We start from the raw sequence: 19,245 nt of genomic DNA on the forward strand, positions 1-19,245 counted from the left end.
TTCTTAATACAGATGGCACATAACTCAAGCTGAGCGCAGCTGGCCTGCCCCCCTCCGTATGCCACATGCTGTCCCAGGCTTTCATGTCCTGTGCCCAAACTTTTGATTGGTCCCATCAAGCAAGCAAAGAAGGCTTGTTTACGTCTTTGGCAGCGAGTAAATATTTTACTCGGAGCGCCTTCATGTTGAGAGTCTAAGCAATGCATGGAAGATATCTCATCGGTTGGGATGGTAAACAGTTTGCAGCAAGAAAGCGAAACTCTGACAGACCTGACCCAGTTCACTCTCGCAGCTCGAAAATGCGGATACCGGGTTAGAAACAGTTCCCGCTTTTGACACTGGATGTTTTGGTTTCATGTCTCCGTCTGAATATAAATGGAGTCCTGATGTAACCTGAAATCAGAGGACAATCATAGACCGAGCTGATTATGTTCACAGACGGCCAAACTGACCTCACAAGCGGCCGACGGTCCGGTGCGCAAAAAACGGGCACTAAACCGGCGTTAAGCGGAATGGAGGGATTCACTGGAGCCTGCAAAATGTGTGAACAAGTTGAAGCGACCTGCAAAACCGTTTTGCTACGTGGCGGTCTTCAAATTAGAGGCTTTGCATCTGCTCACGTACCACCGGAGGAGTTTGAGTCAGTCACCTCCAAATAACAGGTGTTCGGTTCCAACGCTGCGGAACGACATCGGGTTTTCATCTGACACCGACATGCAGGTCTGGCCTCGGCTCGGCCACAAAGGCAGCGTTCAAAAAGACAGAGAATTAAAGGGAGAGTGGATGGGGGACGTAAAAAAAAAAAATTAGAGTTGAAGCTTGGCTCTAGAAGCGGAGGAAGCCGATTTCTTCTTCTGCTTTCAAAACTTTGACCTTGTCAACACAGGAAGGTGTTTTGTTTTATTTGTTTGTTTTTAACCATTTGTGCCTCGTATTCTCCATCTTAAAGCTGGAGTACGTAATTCTTCTAAAAACATCTTTACCTTTCAAATTATCATTGTGTTGTTATAATATAAGAATGTTAATTTAAAAAAATAGACAGATACACTTGTAATCAGAACTAGGAGAAGGGTCTTGGCGCTGTTAATCAGCTTGTGTTTGTGCTGCTCATACCTTACTCTCTGCTAGGCTGCAGCTGGTTCACCACAACAGAGTCATGAATGCTCAGGCTAGTTAGCATAGCCACTGACGACAGTGAATAAACAGTCTTCTTGGATCGATGGGTTGTTTCTCCACCATTAGCACACTGAGCAGCACTTAGCCACGGTTGATTGACAGCACTAAAACCCTCTTCCTGGCTCTCATTGGTTGTTTTTCACTGGGAGTGGTGCATTTCTTCAGACTGCTTCATAAAAGTTACCTACCCAAGCTTTAAGGGACTATAAATGTTTTTGTTTTTTAAGTTTGTTAGTGCCACGTCTTTCTCTCTGGCGAAGGTTTAATTATCTTCCTTACATCTGAAACTTGAGGCAGTAGAGGCTTTCAGTTATCAGCTACTAATATACCCTTGCAAGCTACCTAGCTAGCGTCATAGTTTCCGCAGTCTTCAATTTAATTCAAGGTGGCATTAACACGGTGATTAAAAGTGTTTACATCAGAAACCTTGTACCAGGAAAAGGTTTCAGGAGTCAGTTCTGCAAAGTCCTCCAGCTCACAGTAGCTCAAATCAACTCTGTCAGTCTCCCAGAACAGTCCCTCACCGTGCAAACTGCCTGGGAGACAATGTAACGTCGACTCCTTCTGTTGAAGCCTCCACCTGTCCTCACAGCAGTCGGCCATATCTTGTAGATTTTTGCCAGTCTGGAAAACAAATGATTTCAGGAAGCAGCAGTGTGTAGACAGTCGTACAGAAGTCCTGCACACATCAGCTCGCCATTGTTCCACTGACACCAAACAGATGACGGATGCTTCTGTATTCACCTTCGGTCGCCGGCTTCCACAGTGCAGCGGTGACTCTTTTCCTCAGAGGCAAACGGCCTCTGAAGTCTGCGTGTTGCTTCTCCACAGCTGGACGTAACCTTGCACAGAGCTGTGAAGGTGCTTCCTCAGGCTTTCAGAAATTGTGTGTGTGTGAGAGAGAGAGAGAAAGAGAGAGAGAGAGAGAGAGAGAGAGTGTCCTGGGATTATCACATCTCACCATTCATTGCCCAAACATCTGATCGCCCAAAAAAATAGTAAAAAAACAAAAAAATTGGTGGAAAATAAAAACAAAACAAAAACAGATAGTAGCCTTGAGTTATTATACCATTTCACTAGTGGAGCACATTCGATCTGGAGCTGTTGGCGTCTCTGTTATTGATTGTTTTATTTTTAAAAATCCTAATTAAAATACAAAGAACAGGAAGACCCATGTCCTCTGTGGCTGTGGGGTCAGTCCAGCTGTAGTTTGAACCGACTGGGTCACAGCTGCCGAAGACCGTTTAAAAAAAAAAAAAAATTATTAAATTTTCATGAAAAATGAAGCGATACAACTCGCTAAGCACCCTTAACAACAACTAAAAGTGTATGTTGTTTGTTTCCATGTCAGAATTCTGATTTTCTGATTCGCTCACTGGATCACATGGAGAGTTCATAGAAAAAAAAAAATTGCATGTTTTTTTTTTTCTTCATGTCTTGTATGAGGGGGTCTGTTTTACAGAAATTAAAAAAAGTAGTTTGTTTGGTGCCCTGAGAAAATATCTGCAAAAATATATTTTGCAGATATCAAACTTGAAACTGATTTCCTACAGAGTACAAAGTTACTTACCATCTGGTGGCGCCGTCTTGGTCCAATCCGAACATTAGTGTCTGTTTTTCTCTTAAACTCTGTGGTCATCTTTGAGGGGGAAAAAAACGAACCAGAAGCCAAACACGGCGAACACGTGATCGGTTTCTGATGAACTGATGTAGTTCTATTATGATTTGTTGCGTCACGTTTATTGTTGCACCAGTATGACACGGTGCTTGGTGTTCGTGTTTGACCCCCATCAGCCCAGTGAGTCTTTCTCCTGAATTTAAAATGTTCATTTTAAGACGTCAATAAAAGACTTTTGAGTGTCTCAACACTTGAGAAGTAGAAAAATATCTGTATCATTAACCGTCTTTATGCACGAGTCCTTGTAAATCTAGGTTCCAGATTGCACAGGTGATTTATTGGTGACTAAAAATAATCACTGCTGTTAAACACAAGCAATAACCACAATGAAAACCAGCATGTCTAAAGTGATATTATTCACATTATGGGGACTTAATTTAGCATGGATAGGTTTTTGCATTATAAAAAATTCAAATTAGTATAAATTAACAGTCACAGCCCCGGTGGGGAAGACGGGCCGTGAGACGCAGCTCTGTTTGGCGGTACATTAGACACAGCTGAGGGGGAGAAAAAAAAAAACAGCTGTGAAAAATGATGCCCCAAGTTCAAAGCAACTTCAGTCAGGATACATTTCTCTGCTTGATGAATAATTGAGAAACAGCCTGAACAGCCTTGAAGCTTTGCGCTATTTCTTTCTTTTTTTTTTTTTGACGATTTTTGCATGAATAAAACACTGTTCGGCCTGCAGAACTGTCTGCTGCGCGGGGATACGACGCCCTAACACGGAGATTGTTCTAGGTATCGTTCTCTTCTTTTTGTGTTCTCTGCCCCCGCGCACATCTAGGTCTGCCCGTCTCTCTCTCTCCATCTGAAACTCTCTTGTCCTTCCGTGCCTCGCTCTCGCGGTTCGCCCTTTCCCTCTGATTACCTTGTTATTATACCTTCTCTCTACGTTTCAGCCTGAAGGGCCTCTCTGAAAGGCCGGTAATGAATCGACTTCCTCCTGGAGAGCCAGTTGCAAGAATTAGAATAAATACGATCCAGGGAATCTGTCCAACGCGACTCTGGCTGGTTTACCTAAATGATCACATGTGGAGGTCAAAGAAGTGGGAAAATTAAGCATATTTTGGTCAAAACTGAAGTATGCAGGTTTTAAAAGGAATGGTTTTTTTTTAGACATGTATATATATTTTACACATTGTCCTCCTTGAGCTGCTAAATGCACCGCTCCCAGCCAAAAATAACCAATCAGAGCCAAGAGGAGGGTCTTGCTGCTGTCAATCATCCTGATGTACGCGCTACTAAATGTGCTAATGGCAAAGAAACAACTTATTACAGGAAAACTGTTTATCTGCCATCATTGGTGGCTATGCTAACTAGCCTGAGCATTCTCTACAGGCTCTGATGAGAGGGAGAATTTGCAGGGGATGAGCAGCGCCACAGAAGATTGTGATTGACAGCGCTGAGGTGTCTGATGTGTTTTTTGTAGCAAACACTGGGAGAAGGCAGAGGAGCTCAATTTTGTTCCTAGATTATCCGTGTCTCATCCCATACTCCCTTAGTGACAGTTTCCACAGATGTGAAAAAATAATTTTTTACTAGTGTTACATAATGCAGTTGTAAATGATAAAGGTGTGCATAATGTCTAATTTTTCTTTTTGGCATCATCAAAAGTTTTAAAGAAAAATTCAATGATTTCTGAGCAATGTGCAAGATTGGTGATCAAAGAGGAGAAAATTGATTATTTTGGTTAAAATGGATTCGTCAAGGTAAAGACCAATATGTGATTGGTCAAGATAAAGTGTTTTAAAAATAATATTTTTCTTCCCTCAGGTTCTGAGCAGCTCACTCCCTGCTATACACACACACACACACACACACACACACACAAATATTCATTCGCTGCGCTGCGACATTGTGTCATATCACAAGGTTAGGTGTTGAATTTTTTCTGTTTCCATGGAGACGCCACTGTATCAAAGCTACTGTTTTATCAGGGGGCGGGGGGTTATGACAGTCTGGTAGCTTCACAAGTTGTTAGCATATTTAGCTAGCTAACTGAGTCTGACAGGTTGCTATGGAGTTGGGCTGTTGTGATGCTTTCAATTGAAACTTGACACTAAGAGAAATAAATTCTCCATGCTGTTGGAACCATAAATGCCATTCTTACAAACACAAATTAAAAACAACATAATCGATAAGAACATAACATTTTTACTGTCCTAGTTATTACAAAGCCGATAAACAGCAAGCAAGTTGGCATCAATGACATCAATCAATAAATCAATTAAAAAAAAGAATTTATGTTAGAGGCATTCAAAACTAAAGATGATGAAATCTGTATATGATAGTCATCCTCCAGTCACTCACTATTTTATTTACTAGAACAGAGATTGTACTGTTTAAGGTTTGGCATTCTTGGTGCTTTCCTAAGACAGTAGTTGAACTATTGAAAGATTTTCTACATCCTCAAAGTTTGAAATGTAACAGAAATCATGTTAAACAGCACATTTATAGAGGGAACGACTTCTTAATGAAGTTCTGTGACTATTCAGTCGTCCTCCAGTCAGTGTAACATTACTTGAGTGAACTTAATTAATCCTGTTTTATTAGTGTTTTTTTTTTATAGCTCTTAATTTTTCCCTTTATCTAAATAGATCCACAAAAAGCACTTTAAGAGAATGTCAAATATGGCTAAGCTTTAACTAGCACCACCTTTTTTGCTTTTTAATTAGGTAATTAGAGACAAACACCCTAAAACTCAGAGTAAGTCAGACAAACAAAGCCTCCAGTCGACTAACACGGACGTGGATGACGGCGTTCATAAAAATACGGATTCAGGACTTACTGGCCCGCGGCGGGAGGGAAAAAAAGATAAATAAATTGTCCAGGCTGGTAGTTCAAGACCGACTGTTAAAGTCCCTCTGTCCATGTTGGGGAAAATATCAGCATTTAAAGCTGTTTGCACACTGAAGCTTTGAAAGTGACAGAAACAAAACCCAAGCTGTGATCCTGGAGGCTTTGACTAAAAGCTCATTAACAAAACCGATGTTGTCTCAGACTGAGTTTCAGGAAACGCGGCGGGCAGAGGGAAGGAGATTTGCTTACAGTCTGACAAAGAGAGTAATGGCTTGTCAGATCGCCGAGAGGAAGCTGGTAATGGTCGACACTTCAATTTTTAATGCCACGTTTGTGGCTCCTTTTTTTGTTGTTGTTTTGTTTTGTTTTGTGCTGTGAGCAGGTATGACAACAAGCCCCGATGTTTCGTGTCTCAGAGGTTTATTGGAGTGTAGTGAAGTCGACAGGAAGTGGATTCCAGTTGCAGTGATGCGGCTGCTGGCTCGTGTCGTACTCTGCCAAACGCCTCTGTCCTCCAGAGCTATTATTAGGCGCGCTGTAATTACAGCTGTCCATTAGCATACATAATTAGCCGTCCTGTACTGTGAGGACTTTAGCGGAAGAGGTGGCATCTGATAAACAGCGGCAGGAAGCATTTGGCCTGGAAATCGGGAGGATTTGTGAAACGACCATTTTGTTTCTAATATTTAATGTCGCAGCACCGACTGCTACAAGCAGATATGATTTAGTGGGGAACAGAGTTTCTGCAAGTTTCAGCAAATTCATATGAAGGTCTTTTATTCTGGAAGTCATCATTAACCCTTTAAAATTAATATTTTTATCAGCATTGGGGTGTTTTCAAATTAAACCTTGTCAAATGCATATTTTTTGATGAAATGAGCAGGATGCGTCTAACTTACAGGACAGTTTTGCTTTTATTCCCATAAAGAAACTAAAATGGGACAAGTCTGTTTATCCTGAATGTATAGCTTTAAATAAGGTTGTTTATTACCAAAAACTATCAAGGGCTTTGTAATTTTTGTAATTTATTGCCCAGTTTGACCAGTTGTCATTGGTGTTCTGTGGAAGAGCTCTGCAAAACTAATTAGTAGACCAGGCCTCGCAAACTGGATCATAATTTTCATTTCTAGTCTGCACTCGCCATCTGTCCCACAGCGTACATCCAGAACACAGGGTCAAAGGAACAACCCAGCTGAAGTTTTGTTTTGGGTTTTTTTTTCTGTGTGCGTCCGGGGGAGACGTCAGAACGGAGAGGATGGAAGGATATCCTGTCCATGCTGGGCGACCTTTGACCTGGGATATCCTCCTTGAGATCTGCGTCCACACCTTCCACTGCCAAGGCCAAGGCATTTCCCCCCCCCACTCCGGTTTGCTCCGCCGTGCCGAGTTCTCCCGCTGACACTGGTTCAGGATAAGTCTCGCCACGGCTGCAGTTATCGGCGCTTCGGCACAGATTTGATCTTTCACCCAGCTGTCGCGTTTCTTGGAGGCAGAGGATTTCCCAAAAGCGTTTAATCCAGAACCAAACCCTGGAACATCACACTTAAGCGTTCGCAGAGCAACTGGTCCTTTTAATTGTTTCCACCGGGCAGAGCTCGACTAAAATGTTCGCATGAGAGCGCGCTGCGGCAGGGCTTCTTTATCCACCATCGCTTTCAACAAACGGGAGCTGAGATATGCGCGGCGATAACGATCTCTGTCTCTCCATTGCATTACTAATTGCCTCGGTACGGTTGGAGTCTGCAGAGATTTTGTTTTCCCACTGTTCACAAGATACGCTTTCTAGTCATCCTTTCTCTCATATTTTATTGTCTTCTTCTTCAGCTTTGTGTAATTTTGCGATACTCCTAATTAGGAAAAATTAGTTCACGCGGCTTCCCTTCACAATGAGGCTCAGAGCTCAGGATTACGAACAGGGACAGTCGATTCCAGCTTCAATGATTCTCTGGCGCTTTTCCAGCAGCGCAACCGCAACACATATTTTTATGTCCAGATGCAGTTTCCGAGGGAACCAACACCTCTTACCTTAGTTTCAAAAAGCTAACATAAACTTCAAGCAAAGCTGGGGTGCCATGGCAGTGCAAGGGTTAAACACAACCCACATAAGGAGGCCTCATTCCCCGACGCGGCTGTCGCAGGTTCGATTCCCGGCCTTTGCTGTATGTCTTCCCCCTTCTTTCATTATTAGAGCTAATAAAACTAAAAGAAAAACAGGCTGAAACAGTATTATTGGTTTCTAAAAATCAATCTGATTCAGTACAACCAAACGTTAAGCATGTTTATCCTGGTCACTGGGTGGGCGTCTGTCGTATTGTTTATCATTTATTGTGAAAAATTTAGATTTATTATGTCACGATAAAGTTCAGGTAATTTAAAAAAATTGACTAAAAAGTAATTTTTACTATTTTATTTCCATTTTCTTCCCCCACAGAATCATCAAAAAACATTTGAAATAAAGTCTGCGTGAAGCTAAATACACTTTAAATATGCAGCAATGCTACAAAATATTGTGGTAAAATTCAAAGTTCATATCACCCTCCCTATTATATTCTGATATGACTTGTGAAATATTTCATTGCGCTTCCAGATAATTGCGCGCAAATAAAACCTGTTTACTTTCTGAAAATAGAAGCAAAAGGGAAAATGTGGCAAATATTAAAAAGGGTGAGTGTGAAACGCTGCAAACTAAAATGGAAGTTCTCCAGCCCACTAGGGGGCGTCGACTAACAAATCACATGGAACCAGACTTATTGGGATGTCAAATAGAAGGGTGTAGGAATAAAGAAATGGTGTATTACACTTGTCTTTTTCAAACACGCAGTTTTTTGCAGTATATTCAGAAGCAGAAATAACATTATCTTCTCCAGACTTTTTTATTGATTACATGTTTTAGCTTCTATTTTCTAGCGGGAAAAATTGGCTTGTAGTCTTCTACCAAAGACAAAAGAGAAATCTTCCAATCCCTAAAATTTGACGCCACTCCATTTTCCCTTACAATTTGCGAAGAACGAAGTTGCGCTCTGTGTCTTCTTCTGAGGTTTTCTTCACTAGTTCTTGGCGCAGCGCCACCACAGGTGAGGGGGTGAACAGGTTTTTCAAAGAGTTTGGATTGTTTGACTCAGTGCAGTGTGAATGTGAACCGCACCAGCTGAAAATGTAACAAACGTCACAGTTTTGGTCCCCAATCGAACCAAGCCTACCAGACTATCAGGTGTGAAAACATCCTAAAGACAGATATTAGTAAGAACTCCGACTCAAATCATTGAGAAATGCTGAGGAACTACTCTGATCCGATCTGATTTGCTTTTAGTTTATTTGTGATGTTAGGGTCTAACAACTGTTGTATTTCACCAAGTGTAATCCCTGTTTCGATGTTTCCAAGCATGTTCTGTTAAATGTTTTGGTTTTTCAGAATTTCCTGTCAGGATAGTGAATGTATTTTGTCGATCCTGTTCACTTAACACCAGTCTGAGTGCAGTTTCACCTTGTTACATCAGACCTTTGTCATGCTGTAGAATAACTCTGAGGTCAAGCAGCTGCGACCTCTTCCCAGGAACCTGCGGAGAAGGACGCTTTTGTTTTCTCACAAATATTTAAGGGTTTCTTTAATAATCAGCAGCTGATTTTATGTCTGGAAAAGAAAATAGAAATCCATCTGGTAACTACGCGGGCCCATCAGGCAGACGCAGCCAAATGAGTCTACATTTTGATTCTAACACCGTAAGTAGAGCAGAACCTCGTCAGTCTGCGTGGCGCATCTTTTTAACAGATTAAAAGTCGCCACCAGGACTGAAGTCGCGCTCATTTGGTCTCTTTGCCTTTCTTTGAAACAAAGCTTTGAATGCAGTGACCATGTGGAGATAAACAGACACACGTACGGGTCTGAGGCCGACCGACTGACCTTTTGTGTACTGTACGACCGGTAAAATGGTTTCACTCGTCTTCAAACTGCGTGGTGTTTGTGCCCAGACTGAAGCCCCTTCGGGAGAGTGCCATAAAATATTAAACGCGTCTGTAAATTTTGCTCAATACACCTCCAGCAAATCAAAGGTAAGTGGTCATAAAAAATGCAAATGTGTGGTGCAACACAGGGAAACCTGGTCTGAAAGCAAAAATTGATTCAGAATAAAAGATATATCTATGTATATATACATATTGATATATATGTTTGGTGAGTAGAATACTAAATAGCTGTTTAAACTTGGTAGTTTTGTATTTATGTCATTTATTATAAAGAAATAAAATGCCACAGCGCCTCCTTTAAGGTCTTTTATTAGTATCGTGTGTCTGTAGTTTGTGCTGTTAATTAGGTAGTTTCCCTCTTTATTCCCCTACTGGGGTTATTTGGAGCGATTATGAGCCGTTAGCATGTTACATAAATTAGACAACATCATAGTTTACAGAGTTGGAAGGAAAATCTCTTAGGGGAGTAAAGATAAAAAGCCAAAACCTTATAGTAGCTAGAATAAAATCAAGATGGTATTTTACCATTCTGACTCTTTAGCATGTGCTAGCTTTAGCGCTGTTGTTGTTGTTGCCATGCTAATTCTGTATGCTTAAATAGTTCAAATCAGCCATTTAGGAGATTTCCTGCTCTTCATAAACAGCTTTCTGGTTCTCAAAGACTTTCACAAAAAGGGCGAGTCGATGTAAATTTAGTTTTATCACTGTATTTTGTTTCGACAGCAATAAAAGTGACGATAACAACTACTTTTTACTTCTTTTTACACGTAGCGTATCCCAGCAATCATAGCCTCACAAACAAAAACCGGAAACATGATGTTTCAATGCTGTTTTAGGACACCAGTCACATGAAGGGCCCACACTGGCTGCATTTAATCATATCTTCAAATTTAATGAGACGCTCATTGACCCACTCTCATTGGAGAAAATAATAAAGCTAACACACCTGACAATATGGAGAGATTTGAGGGGGTTTTAAATAACAGCAACAATGCTGTAAAGTTCTTTTTGCAATCAATTTATCACAATAAGAGATAAGCGATACGATAAATGTCCCGATTCACAAATCACGTTTTGTTAACTTGGCTATTTTTTTTAAGATTGTAGCAGGGCAACTTTGAGTCAGAACTTCGCAGTTGCTTTCTGATGCAAAATAATTACTGTGTAGTTGAGAAAGTGACAACATGAACACTTATATCATGTGAAACTAACAAACGGCTTTCAAACTCCTGAAAAAATCTTTTAGACTGTTCAGTCCTAGTGGAGAAGTTTCAATTGTCGTAGTTTTTGTGGATCTTCGTTGGATCATTAGGTTTTCTCAGTGTGTGTCTGAGGCAAGCTATTTACACTTCACAACTACACCACATTATTCCATTAGCTTTAAAATCCTTCTAACGTGGGATAAAGTTATAGTTGTTGTGTTGCCGTGGATGCATCCCATTGTAAAAAGCCTCACTGTGTTTTCTGCTGCATTATGAAAGATACCCCCAAAGCCTTACCTTTTTAAAAACCCTATTCTTTTCTTTTCAGCTGTTTAGGAAACCATACCATGTTCCAGAAGGAGAAGTCTTTTCTCTCCTCCTCCCCACTGATTATCAGCTTTAATGGATTCATCTGTTGCGGCGACGGCAGAGGTTGCATTTCTTTCCCCCTCATTTGCCGACGGAGCATTTTAAACCCATATGGGGTCATTTGTTCTGAACTTGCACACGTGATTGCTTCAATTTTCTTTTTCCTTCATCTGGAGATTTTGTGCTGTCCTTTAAAGAAAAGAAGAAAAAAAATAGAATCTGGCAAACATTGATTTGGATTATTTTATCTGATTGTTTTTAAAAAATGTTTCAGTTTCATGTTTGTTAAAAATGAGCCAGTTCTGTGTGTTTGCTTTAAACATTGTCATTTAGCTCTGATGGAAAAAACAAATTTGTACCTTTGAAAAAAATGAAAAAAACCCATAAAAACAAGGTGAAAGCAATCATTTTCATGCCTGAAATTGTGATTTTGATTTGTACAACCAAAACTCGCAGCTTTATGAGTCTGCTGACAATAACGTGAAAGCACACGTGCACAGTATTTATTTTATTTTATTTTATTTTTTTGCAGCTTTTGTGTTTGACTGCAGCATTAGAATTGCTAATAAGCCTCCGTCCAGTGTCCTCCTGTCCCCTGGACATCAAATACAAACATCTGTTCCACCTCAAAGCCCCCGGCAGATAAACAGCTTTGATGTTATAGTAACAGAGTTTTACTAAAAATTTGTTGCCCAGCTGCTGCAACTAACTTTAATTCTAGAATAAAAAATTACAAATGAACACAAAATGCCCTCGGGGAGACGTTAGCGCCCGGCTCTGACCAAATATTCATGAGGGGCAGATGAGTGAATTTGTTCAACCCTCAAGCCACAGAGATGAGCTTCTGCTGATGAGCGGTGTTTAATTCCCACCACCGACCTGCTGGGGGCAGCGGTGCACGTGACCTGCCTTTAAACTGCTGCAAATCATCGGTGGAAACGGCGCTGAAGGAGGAACGGTGAAGGAAAACTAAACAGTTTATTTTTTAGTAAGTAGTGAGTCACCTGGCAGGCTGGTATTTTAATGAGGACATCCAGTCAAAGATTTGTTTGCACATATCTTTGTCATTTTGTAGATGTTTTTTTTTTTCTTTTTCCTTTTTGAAAAACTTTTTTTTTTAAATGAAAAATGTATGAAAAGTATTATTTGCCAACTCTTTGTAAATATTCGCCACCCTCATGTTGGACTGAATAAAAAGATGCATCAACGTTTATCATTAGGTGACCAAATGTAAAAAAAAAAAAAAAGTATAAAGAGTATGAATACTTTTACTTGGTAACATCTTTATAGGTGGAGAAAGTTGCCCTGGTTTCTACTCTTTAGCTGCCAGAGCTTGGAAATGGATTAGTTTATAGAATAATAACAAAAATGGATTCCAGACTTCGTATTGAGCAGGACAAGACATTTAGACATCTTCAAACATTGAAATATTGCATTAAAGTGCAATATTTCTTGCCAGTCATCTCATGAAGTGAAGCTGTTATTTTACAGAGATTCACAAGAGTAGAATATTTCAAGCTTTTGTGTTTTTTTGCATTTGTGATGATTAAGGCTTACAGGTAAAGAAAACCAAAAATTGAGTGTCTCAGAAAACGAGAATATCACATTAGGCCAATCAAAAACAGATGCTTTAAGCACAACTGTCTGACTTCTAAGCAGTATTTACATCTCTGTGCACTTGATACTTGGTTGGACCTCGTCTCGCATGAATTACTGCATCAATTAATGCGCCGCAGCATGGAGGCCATCAGCCTGTGGCGCTGCGTAGGTGTAATGGAGGCCCAGAATGCTTTGATGGCTGCCTTCAGGTCATCAGATTTGTTGGGTCTGCTGTCTCTCTTCTTCCTCTTGACAACAGCCCTGAGATTTTCTGTGGGGTTAAAGGTCAGGGAATCAAGAACAGGAACACGGTGGTCATTAAAGCAGCTGTTGGGAAAACCGTCACCAGCTGCGTTTCCATTCCGAATGTTGTAACAAATGTTTTACAGAATTTTTTTACAGATTCAACACATTTGAATGACACACAACTTTTTATGAACTGTGCGACCCTCCCACCACTTCCTGTCTTCTTCGTGGTTTTCGCCAGTAGTAACATTTGACTAGTGATCATGTGACTCATATGAGATCTATGCTTGCAGGAAGTGTCAATTTGTGCAGTTCTATGGTTAATGGAAACGCAGATGTTGACTGTGGAAACTTCACACTGGATTTCAGGCAACGTGGATTTAACTCCTTTACCTACCACTCTTTGTCCTTCCACTCAATTTTCTGTGAATATGTTTGGATTCAACACTCTGTGTAACCTCTGCAGGTGCTTTGAGTTCATTAGCTGAGTTTCCAATAATGACCTGCTTCTGCCTTTTTTCTTTTTTTTTTTGTACAGTATTCTAATTTTCCCAGACAGTAAATTATGGGTTTTCATTATCTACATGCCGTAATCATCAAAATTACAAAGGCGTGGAGTATATCACTGTGTGTGTGTGATGATTCTGCATAATATACCAGTTTGAATTTCTGCAGTGACACACATTTGTACCAAGAAACAAAGCTCACAAAGAAATATTGCCCTTTTTTCACAATATTCACATTTTTTAGATGTGCCAGCATGGTGGACAGGAAGCACATTTTCCTAGCTGCTAGTTAGACGGATGACTGCAGTGGGAACTGGTGAGAGCGTTTGGGATAAAAGACATGAGCTCATGTAAAATACGATTGAGACGGTTTTATACTCCAGTTCATTGTTTTGATGGAAATCCTACATTTTCTTCATCTTAAGTACAGAGGGGAGAATATAAGATTTCCCCTCAGAGTATAACCTGTTGTTGTATTATTGTTATTCTGAGACTCTTGTTTGACTGTTATACTGCATATATGTTGGTGTAACAAACGGATTTCTTCTGCAGCCAAGACTGCTGCTCATTCAAACAGCATTTCTACAACTCAAAAAAAGTAGAGAGCACATCACCAGACTGACTTATTATTATTATTATTTTTTTACCTGTGTCTGACGGAACAGAAGGTTCTGGCCGAGGAAATGGATTTATTTTAATATCTGGATTGTTCTGCCGGCCACTAATACCCCGTGAGTTTAAAATGTAATCTTCTTTACTTATGCAACGTGCCCCGGAAAAACAAACACGCACGAGTCACCCTACATTTATCCCCATAAGAGGGATTTCTCCTCAGTTGAGGTGATAATTTATCGTGTTAAGATGCCTAGAGCGGAGCGTTTCGCTTAAAGATTCGCTCAAACGTGCCAAAAAACATTACACGCTCTCACCTCGTTTGTAGAAACCCCTCTATCCAAGAAAGGGAAGTGTCTCTGCTAAATGCTATCAAATGATATTACATGACAGGAATTGGCAGAAAAGCTCATGAGTCGGGGAATTAGATAAACTGGTGAGAGTGGGTGTGTAGTGTTTCTCTGAGCTCACAGTGATGCTGCTAATGTGGTAAAAGCAGCTTAGCTAAGCTCTTTAGAGTAATGATTACTATTATAGTCTGTGAGTCAATATGCCAGATCAGATTCCAGTAGGAAGGAGGCATCGCATTGCCCTGTGAGGTTTTTTAGAAGCAATAAGAGAGAGGAACACATGGTCAATGTGTGTGCTGCTAGCTAACGCCTGAGCGTAATACTGATATTACTGTGGATCCTCTGTCATTAGGCATGTTGCCTACTCTGACAAATGGAGCGTTGGCTTCAAAAACATCATTAATGCAGCTTAATTAGCCAGGATGTCGTACAGCCTGGTAGCCCTGCAGTATAAGGGAATTTTACGATTTAACAATTCATTCTGATTGGACAGTCATGAGGAGCTTCTGTGACAGACTACGTTTTTCTAACATGTTTGGAAATATTGATGTATGATATAATTGGGCAGTAGAATGAAACTAAGAAATGAGACAAAGTCCAAAAGTCTTTGGTAAAATGTAAAATAATGAAAAGATGCTTTGACAAATTCTGACAAGATGAGAAACAGCTGTGCCACACCCATTTGTAGCAAGAACCAAAACTCACAGGATGTTCTCCCTCCTGACAGTCAGTAGATCCGGTTTGATTGAAGACCGAAACTGCAGCATTTGTTACATTTTCAGCTGCTGCTGTTCACTTTCACTCAGCACTGTGTCAAACGAACCAAACCAAGACCTGCTCACCTCCTCGCCTGTGGTGGCGCTGCAACAACTACTGAAGGAAGTAGAGTTATGTCTCTCTGAAAAAGGCATGAGTGCAACTTCTTTCTTCACAAAACATAAACAAAAATGGAGTAGTGTCAGATTTCAGTGATTGTAGGATTTCTCTTTTGTCTCTGGCAAAAGACCGTGAGCCATTTGTCCCTGTAGTGTTAGACTCACACATTTAAATGGTCTCAAAATGCCTTGCGTCATAGTTCACTTCCTGCTTTTGGGGCGGTGTCTGGTCCACTTAGATCCAGATATGCATTTGGACAGAGATTTCACTACAAACAGGAACAGAGGTTTTTAGACAGACCGGAGTTCACTATTTTGGTCCGCATGACACATCGATTACGCGTTCACACCTCCTCAAACGAACCAGGAACCAGAATGAAGCCAGAAATCAGAACTTCCTGAATATTCTTCCACATGAGACTAAACCAGAGGACACGCTTCACTAAGTAACAGCTACCAAATTATTTTCAGGCTAACTAAGATTGCATCAGTTAGTCAGTGCCATAAACAGACTTTATTATCGTGACTGAACACACGTAAAAGTACCTGAGAGAAGTCTGTGATTATATGAGTATTGATTTTAACAGGTTATAATTTCAGGATGATCATCCTTCTGAGAACTAATCAGAAAAAGATCCATCACTGAGAAATACAGTCTGTCTAAAAAAAAAAAAGACATTATTTTCTACGCTTTTCTCTTTTTACTGCCCATCTTGAGTGATTCCTGTGGCTGGGTAGCAAGATCTGACAGTAAATGCAGGTTTTATTTCAGATTTTATCCAAACATTGTTTTACTTATTTTAAACCAGATTATTATGGCGACAAGAACAGATGCAGAATGAGAAGAATGATTTTATTTTGTTGGCAAACAACTTGGTACATTGCTGCCACCATGTGGTCATGTTGGAAACTGTTTTCATACCAGTTTAAAAATTTTTTTTTTTTTAAACAATCTTTTCTTGAAATACCGCTGCTAAATGTCCAAATACACACAATTATTAAATTCCAGGTGGGAAAAAGTGATATGCAGTGTTCACACCTGGTGCAGGTAATAAAAAAAAAAAAGACATTTATAAAAAGCTGTTTCTTTGCTTCAAAGATGCCTACTTTTATGACTTGAAGTCATCGGCAGTCATTGGCCATTGCTCTGGATAAGGTTCCAGTTCAAACTCTGCAGAATTAACTCTTGTGTTTGCTTGTTAATGCTCTTAATGGTTAACAGGCGTTTCACTGCACAGTTGTTGCTGCTGCATGTGTGTGCCCTGAAGTTCACTGCTGGTGAAAATTTAGAGCACTTAACTCATTTGCAAATCTTAAGGTACAAATGCAACTTTTCTGTGTCTTATTTGCCACGCTGTTCTCAGATTTAACTTGCACAGTCAGCACAAATTAACAGAGGAGTCCTTGGCTTATTTTTAAGCACATATTGAGATGCGTAATTCTGCTGTTGGCAAAAAGAAAAAAAAAGAAAGAGTGGATCAGTGCTTTTGTCATCAATATACTACAAGTACAATCAAAGCAATATACAGAAGCTCCGGAGTTTAGCGCACGCTGGGAGTAAAGTAGCTGAGAAAGGCTGAGGAGTTATCAAGTTCAGTGGGCAAAGCTTCCTCAAGTGAATTCCTGGAAGCTCAGATTGACAAAGACAGGAAGGCAAATGAGTGACGGATGTTGGAGCTGGAAGAGGGAGGAGTTGAACAAGGGATTTAGGGAGGAAAGAGGAATGGTAACGGGCAGAGAAGGACTGATCTGAACGGGGGATTCCTGGATGGATGGTAGACTGTGGCGTAAATGTAGTGAGGCAACATCAGTCATGTTGGGGAGGTTCCATGTGAGCAGCTTTGAACGTACATCACTAAAGTACTGCGGTGTGTTTTCATGTGTGTGTGGACAGCTTATTTAATGGCACAGCTGTATCCGAGGTGTCTTAAAGGGACAGTGTGATGTGTTTTCCAGGCACATAGGAAGATTTTCTAGCACAATCAAGTAACTATTTTAAGTACATTGTTGCAAAAATGCTATATACATATCAAAAATTACTCGACTTTTTAATGTAACGCCTTGAAATTGGGCCTCTGTCTCTTTAAAAGCTCCTGCTAATTCTGAAACTCCACCTTCAGGAAGTCATCACAAGCTGGCTTCTCTGTTAACCCTTTAATAAGGTTTTTACCAGCGTTGCAGTGAGAAGTAGTTCCTATAATGAACTCAGAGGATTAGCAGTTCCACCAGGTGTTTGCTAATTGCTGCTGGCTAGTCTGATGGAGCTGAGGGAGCAGCGCTAGCTACAACCAGGCGTTTTGCAGAGCTGAACGGTTGCCACCGAAGATTAAGTGATTTCTCAAACATGCATGAGAGAACCAAGGCAACACTCCAGAAATCCTTCATAAACTTTTTAAAGCTAAAATAAAGTTGATTTTACATGACGCTGCCCCTTTAAGATGCCGACTGACTTCACATCAGATTCACATTTACACACTGCTCTGGAGGCGGGAAGTTAGTTTAAGATTGAAAGAGAAGGAGAAGCAGAGAAAAAGTCACCGGGGATCAAAGTTATTGGTCACGACGCAGTGCATGAAGAAACTGAAGGAAATAAATAAATGCACTCTTCAGAGGGAAAGCTCCAGATGGAGATGAATGGTTTGCTAACGTACGCCCTGTACTGTCCCGGGGTGAAGAGCCGAAGCCAAAAGAGCAGCGCTGAACTTTTGCTTCTGGCTCCTCTCCAAGCAGTGCAGAGCTCCTCGTTTCTGGTCCACAGAATATTATACGCCATTCTGTGGGTCAGAAATGCACCCAACTGAAATACTGAAAACAATAACTTGCAAAATTATTCATATGCCTTGAACCTTCTCCCGTTGCTGATGTAAAAAAAAAAAAAAAAGGATACAGTTTTCAGTATTTTGTTTCTCAGAAGTCAAAGCGTGCTGATCCATTTTTTTGTTACAATTAAAGCTGGAAGTCTTTTACAAGACAACGTGTTGACTGAGCCCTTGTACCTACAGGCAGTACATTTAGGGTTCCTGTCCTACTAGAACGTTCTTTCCTGTCTTTTTTTATTTTTAATATTTTAGACTAGCAGCAGCAGCTGGTGGAACTGAGCTCATCATGCAAACTGCTTTCCAATCTAACACTCCTAAGAATGGCTGTAAACGGTGTCATGGAGGAGCATTGTAGTGATGACGAGCTGAAGGCCGCGTTTCGGAAGGAGCAGGAGCTTCTTAAAGAGACAGAGGCCCAATTTCAAGGCTTCAAACTGCAAAGTCAAATTTCTCCCAAATTATTTGTCATATAGACACATTTTTTAATAACAACTGAAGGTGGCATGAGCTGCATGTCCATACACTATATAATTGCATAAATTGATGTAACAAAAATAAATTTTCTTCATGGAAACATGGGAATTTCAAAAATCTAATTTGTCAGTGAAGAATTTTGGCACAAGTATGAGGTGGGCTCTTTTTGGCCGTATGAAAATTGGATCATCCAGAACTGCAACGGGAAGTTTTTTCATATCACACAAGTCACTTGATCAACAGTTGGATGTTAAAACTGGTGATTTTAACTGTTTCGTATTTAACAAAAACTCTGCAATTGTGAAATGATTTCTTTTTGCCGTTAGCGTACTATTGACAAAGTTTTGCGCACATTTGTAATGGAAACGTTGCTACTGCCTCTTGATTGTGCCATGCAATGACAATATGTGCCTGGAAAATACATAACACCGCCCCTTTAAGACAGATAGGTGCACTCCATATCATCAGCACTAAACACGCCTTTTGGATATTTTTGCAAAAAAAATTGTTGTTCAGTTACGGACTACTTTGTGTTGATCTATGACATAAAATCCCCCCTAAAAACACGTCTAGAGTG

At 40.4% G+C, this 19,245-nt stretch overlaps 1 long non-coding RNA gene across 1 annotated transcript in view; it reads left to right on the forward strand.

Annotated features, from left to right (window-relative positions):
• LOC122827957 overlaps positions 1-12,447 on the forward strand; it is a 102,645-nt gene extending 90,198 nt beyond the window's left edge. The window contains exon 3 of the long non-coding RNA XR_006370139.1: positions 11,147-12,447. This is a non-coding gene — a long non-coding RNA (uncharacterized LOC122827957). The remainder of the gene's footprint in view (positions 1-11,146) is intronic.
• The last annotated feature ends 6,798 nt before the right edge of the window (positions 12,448-19,245 follow it).

The sequence above is a fragment of the Gambusia affinis genome, linkage group LG03 (genome assembly GCF_019740435.1).
Source record: "Gambusia affinis linkage group LG03, SWU_Gaff_1.0, whole genome shotgun sequence".
Taxonomy (NCBI): Eukaryota; Metazoa; Chordata; class Actinopteri; order Cyprinodontiformes; family Poeciliidae; genus Gambusia; species Gambusia affinis.